The sequence below is a fragment of the Palaemon carinicauda genome, chromosome 12, assembly GCF_036898095.1.
Source record: "Palaemon carinicauda isolate YSFRI2023 chromosome 12, ASM3689809v2, whole genome shotgun sequence".
Classification (NCBI taxonomy): domain Eukaryota; kingdom Metazoa; phylum Arthropoda; class Malacostraca; order Decapoda; family Palaemonidae; genus Palaemon; species Palaemon carinicauda.
In genome coordinates, this window is record NC_090736.1 from 158,295,691 (window position 1) to 158,302,082 (window position 6,392).

Below are 6,392 nucleotides of genomic sequence, written 5' to 3' on the forward strand. Positions count from 1 at the left end.
TATAAGTATATATATATGCATACATATATATTTATATATATATATATATAAATATATTTATATTTATATATATGTATATATACATATATATATCCGAACAGCTTGGAAACAAAACTCATTTAGATATAAGTTGACATCATTATCTTGATCTGTAATGCCTTTGTTCTGGATGAAATTCCTCAAGATCTAAAATGAATCATAGAGATTGAGTGAATTTAATATAATCGTTTAAAGAATAAAGAGATAGTTGCGCAGATTTCCTCCGCAGCAGCTTGTTTCTCAACCTTTGGCTCGACCATGACCTTGACTTTTGACCTTAACATGTATTAATTGACGTGGATTTTCATACACTCAGAAATGAATCAAGTTTGAAAGCTCTGACAACGATGTCCAAACTTACGGTTGATTACGTGAATTGAACCTTTTGCTTAACCGTGACCTTGACCTTTGAGCTTGACCTTCCAAAATTTAATAATTTCCAGCTATTTACATAAAAGTTAATCCATGCAAGATTCATTACTGTACGATTAAAATTGTGACTTAGAAACTATTCACAAACAAACATAAACACACACAAACAAGGGTTTAAAACATAACCTCCTTCCAACTTCGTTGGCTGAGCTAATGACATGAAGCATTAAATTTTTAAGAGCAGTGATGATGAATCCACCAATAAATGTAGAAGATTAATTCTGTCTGGAATTAGGATTTAAATGTTGGTGTATAAGCTGATGAGAACAGACATGACCTCTCATTACGCAACGGTTGGATTTGATAAGCACAAAACAAAGTAAGGCTGCTGTTAGAACAATTAAATTGAATAGCTCTCTCTCTCTCTCTCTCTCTCTCTCTCTCTCTCTCTCTCTCTCTCTCTCTCTCTCTCTCTCTCTCTATCTCTCTCTCTATCTCTCTCTCTCTCTCTCTCTCTCTCTCTTTATATATATATGTATATATATATATATATATATATATATATATATATATATATATATATATATATATATATATACACACATATATATATATATATATATATATATATATATATATATATATATGTATATATACATACATGTATATATATATATATATATATATATATATATATATATATATATATATATATATATATATATATATATAAAATCAAACTTCTAACTAAGTCGTTGCATTGTTTTCAAAGAGTCCAGTGAATCAAAATAAGGAGAGATCTTAATGTATTTAATTAAAACTGTTAATTGTAATAAGGATATACCAAATCACAGTGTAAATCCTTAATATGTTCTCCAAGTCATGAAATAAAAATAGGAAATAAAATCAACCTATCACACAAAAGCTGTTTATTGAAATAAATCATTAAAATAAGGTTTAAGAAACAAGGACGTAGTGAAAGGAAGAGAGTGGGAATCCTCTTTATTATTCCTTCCTTCAATTGAGAGGTGGAATTGTTTGAAAGAGGTCCCCTGAATACGAATAAGAATTGGGCGGTTGATCCACCCACCGGGATCCACCCACCGGTGTCGTCGAAGAGACTCGTCACTTTGAATCCCCGTATCACCAAAGAGATTGGAAACCCATCAAGGTTTAGAAACGGGGCACGGGGTGTAGAAGAGTGTGGGGTGAGATGGTCCCTGGGGCGTAGAAGAGTGTGGGGTGAGATGGTCCCTGGGGCGTAGAAGAGTGTGGGGTGAGATGGTCCCTGGGGGGTAGAAGAGTGTGGGGTGAGATGGTCTGTGGGGCTAGAAGAGTGTGGGGTGAGATGGTCTATGGGGGTAGAAGAGTGTGGGGTGAGATGGTCCCCGGGGGGTAGAAGTGTGGGGTGAGATGGTCCCGGGAGGGTAGAAGAGTGCGGGATAATATGGTCCCTGGGGGTAGAAGAGTGTGGGGTGAGATGGTCCCTGGATGGTAGAAGAGTGTGGGGTGAGATGGTCCGTGGGAGGGTAGAAGAGTGTGGGGTGAGATGGTCCCTGGAGGTAGAAGATTGTGGGGTGAGATGGTCCGTGGAGGGTAGAAGAGTGTGGGGTGAGATGGTACCTGGAGGGTAGAAGAGTGTGGTGTGATATGGTCCTCCCTGAAGGTTAGAAGAGTGTGGGATGAGATGATCCCCCCACCACCCCCCTGGCTCCGGTGCTCTTAGGACCGGCTTTTGGGGGGCGTAATATAGTGTAGGTTTCTGTGAATCACTTACCTACAAGAGCCCGTGTCTTGCTATAAGCAAAGCGCTGTAAAATGAACGAACTTACCTGGTCTTGAATACTGATGAGATGTTTTCATGGTTATATGAATGTCTGCATCCGAAATATATCTCCCTTCTGTCCAATTTCATCTACTTGGCTTTCGCTCCTGGTTTGGTTTTTTTTATTTTTTTTTTTTTTTTTTTTTTTTTTTTTTTTTTTTTTTTTTTTTTTTTTTAAGAACGGGGTTCATTTTTAATTTAATAAAATTTTTCAGTTATTGCTTTAATTTTCGAATATTGGGATTATTGAATATTTTTGGAAATCTTTTCAATTCGTTTTTTTTTCTCTCATGTTAATTTCTGTTCTACTAAAAGTGGCTATCATTTAATGAGTTTATTAATGTTCCTTACCATTGTCAGGGAAAAAATATTTTTAATTATGTCGATTTTTTTCCCTTGCATCGTATCTATTAGTAATTAAAAAGATGTTTGCACGTAAAGTAAAGTGCACACTGTTCTATCTTATTTCTCTTCCTCTCATTTTGTTAAATTTTTTATAGTTTATATAGTAGATATTTAATTTAATGTTACTCCTTGAAATATTTTATTTTTCCTTAAGTTTCCTTTCCTCACTGGGCTATTTTCCCTGTTGGAGCCCCTGGGCTTATAGCATCCTGCTTTTCCAAATAGGGTTGTAGCCTAGCAAGTAATAATAATAATAATAAGAAGAAGAAGAAGAAGAAGAAGAAGAAGAAGAAGAAGAAGAAGAAGAAGAAGAAGAAGAAGAAGAAGAAGAAGAAGAAGAAGAAGAAGAAGAAGAAGAATAATTAAATGCCATCCTCCAGTTTCGAATACCTGAACGATGGGTTTGAGTGTCGACATGATCAGCAAAGGTACACTAGTCAGGGTCACCTATACTAGGTTGGTTTGCTGTAGGGGATCTGACAAAAATATCCCACCATTAACAGTCCGCAGTGGCCAGCGTGATGATGGAAACGGCCAAACTTCAATAATGAATTGACATGTCTGGTGCAATGGACTAGAAATGAAAGTGGTCTTTGTTACTTTATACATGCTATAAAATTATTTTTTATTTAGTAGATTGTAGGACATTAGTAGAAAACGAAGTTTCATTTCTGATTAATTTTTTTTCATTTTCGTATCTAGAAATTAACTAGATATGAAAGCAAGTAGTCTTTGTTATATTTTCCATTTTGCAAAATGATTTTCCATCCAGTATATTGTGACATATTCTCGAACATGAGCGGAAAAAGAAAATGTAAGACCTGTGAAAAGTTTTCTTTTGCCGGAAGGAAGTGAGTAATTTACTTCCGAGTCTTTTGCCCGATTGATATAGATATAGAATATTCTAGATTTGCAAGGCTGGATATTTTTTCTAGACAAAATCCGTGTGAGCGTTGGTGAGAGTCTGAAATATAAGATGTGATAGTTCATGGCAGCGGACAGCCGAGATGTTGCAAGAGAGAATATGTATTATAAAAAATTTTCATAGGATAGGAATTTTTTTTTTTTTTTTTTTTTTTTTTTTTTTTTTTTTTTTTTAAGGCCGCTAATGAATGTTAGAGCCAAGGGACAGTGACACCATTACCCTATTCAGGGGGACAATGCCCTAGAGACTGACCATATATACGTATGATCAGGGCCCAAGCCCCCCTCTCCACCCAAGCTAGGGAGGGCCAGGCAATGATTTCATGAAGCTTATTATAGGGTGTGATGTAATGAGACTTATTATAGGATATGATTTAATGAAACTTATTATAGGATCTGATTTCGTGAAGCTTATTATAGGGTGTGATTTCTTGAAGCTTATTATAGGGTGTGATTTCATGAAGCTTATTATAGGATCTCATTCAATGAAACTTATTATAAGGTGTGATTTCATGAAGCTTATTATAGGATGTGATTTCATGAAACCTATTATAGGATCTGATTTAATGAAACTTATTATAAGGTGTGATTTCATGAAGCTTATTATAGGGTGTGATTTCGTGAAGCTTATTATAGGATGTGATTTCCTGAAGCTTATTATAGGATGTGATTTCTTGAAGCTTGTTATAGGATGTGATTTCTTGAAGCTTATTATAGGTTGTGATTTCATGAAGCTTTTTATAGGGTGTGATTTCATGAAGCTTATTATAGGATGTGATTTCACGAAGCTTATTATAGGGTGTGGTTTCATGAAACGTATTATAGGCTATGATTTAATTAAACTTATTAAATTATCTGATTTCATGAAGCTTATTATAAGGGGTGATTTCACGAAGCTTATTAAAGGATGTGATTTCACGAAGCTTATTATAGGATGTGATTTCACGAAGCTTATTATAGGATGTGATTCCATGAAACCTATTATAGGATATGATTTAATGAAACTTATTATAGGATCTGATTTCATGAAGCTTATTGTAGGGTGTGATTTCATAAAGCTTATTATAGGGTGTGATTTCATAAAGCCTATTATAGGGTGTGATTTCATAAAGCTTATTATAGGGTGTGATTTCATAAAGCTTATTATAGGGTGTGATTTCATGAGGCTTATTGTAGGGTGTGATCTCATGAAGCGTATTATAGGGTGTGATTTCATGAAGCTTTTTATAGTATGTGATCTCATGAAGCTTATTATACGGTGTGATTTCATGAAGCTTAGTATATTAGCATTTTACTGTTTTTTTTATTGTAATTCTCAATTTCTTATATATTTGGATTATCATCGGATGTGTTAAAAAACTCAAATATTTTAAAAAAAGACACTAGTTTAGAATTCAACTTATCGCGTTTTCTAATAATCAACTTTTAATTTCTTATACTTTGTTTTCTAAGACCCAATTTTCTTTTATTTTATAAGAATTTATTCAATTCAAGTTATTTCATTTTTTGTAATTCAGTTTTTCTTTCGTTTTCTCAAAGACTCAACTTTTCAATTTACCTTTTTTTTCGTTTTCTACGACTATTTTCTTTTATTTTCTAAGACTTAATTTATTCAGTTTAATTTAGTTCATTTTTTGTAACTCAATTTTCTTTTCGTTTTCTCTAAGACTCAACTTTTCAATTTACCTTTTTTCGTTTTCTAAGATTCAATTTTCTTTCATTTTTTAAGACTTACCCTTTTCAATTTACCTTTTTTATTTTCCCTAGACTCAATTTTCTTTTGTTTTTTAAGATTTACTCTTTTCAATTTACCTTTTTTCTTTTTCCTAGACTCAATTTTCTTTTGTTTTTTAAGATTTACCCTTTTCAATTTACCTTTTTTCTTTTTCCTAGACTCAATTTTCTTTTGTTTTTTAAGATTTACCCTTTTCAATTTACCTTTAACCGTTTTCTAAGACTCAATTTTCTTTTATTTTTTAAGACACCCTATTCAATTTACCTTCTTCCGTTTTCTAAGACTCAAATTATTTCTCGTTTTAGAAGTCTCAAATTTTTTTCGTTTGCTAAGACTATTTTTTTTTTTTTTTTTTTTTTTTTTTATAAATTTACCTACTTTCATTTTCAATAAGGCTCATATTTTCAATTAACTTCTTAAGTATTCTTTAGACAACTTTTCAATTTACCTTTTTTCGTTTTCTGAGTCTCAGATTTTCGAAATACCATTTTTCCATTTCGTCCTCCCTACGAATTTTGACATTTGTGAATTTTCCGTTTTCCTCGCATGGATATTTCATATATACTTTATTCTTCGATTTTCTCTTCACGAATATAAGAGTTGAAAAACATCCCATGTTCATCCATATTCCTTTATTTTTGGAAATTCTAACCCTCATAAAATTCTGGTCTATAAAATCCTATGCGACTATTTTCAAGTTTTTTTTTTCCATGGCCAATATCATTTTTATATTATAGATAAATCATTATTTTTAATAATATAGTCTTTATTCCTGTTTCTCTCGTGGTTACTGTAACATAAATGACCTCAAAGCCAATAATACATTAAAAAAAAAATGAAAAAAAAACCAAGACAGAAATGTCCACTGCAGAACAAAGGCCTCAGACGTGACTTTATTCGCATTTCTTTTTTAAATGGACAGGTTTAAGATGACACAAACGCACTGGGTCAATCAAAGCACGTCTATAATAATAATAATAATAATAATAATAATAATAATAATAATAATAATAATAATAATCGATATTTATTATTATTATTACCAATTATTATTATTATTATTGTTGTTATTATTATTATCATCATCATCAT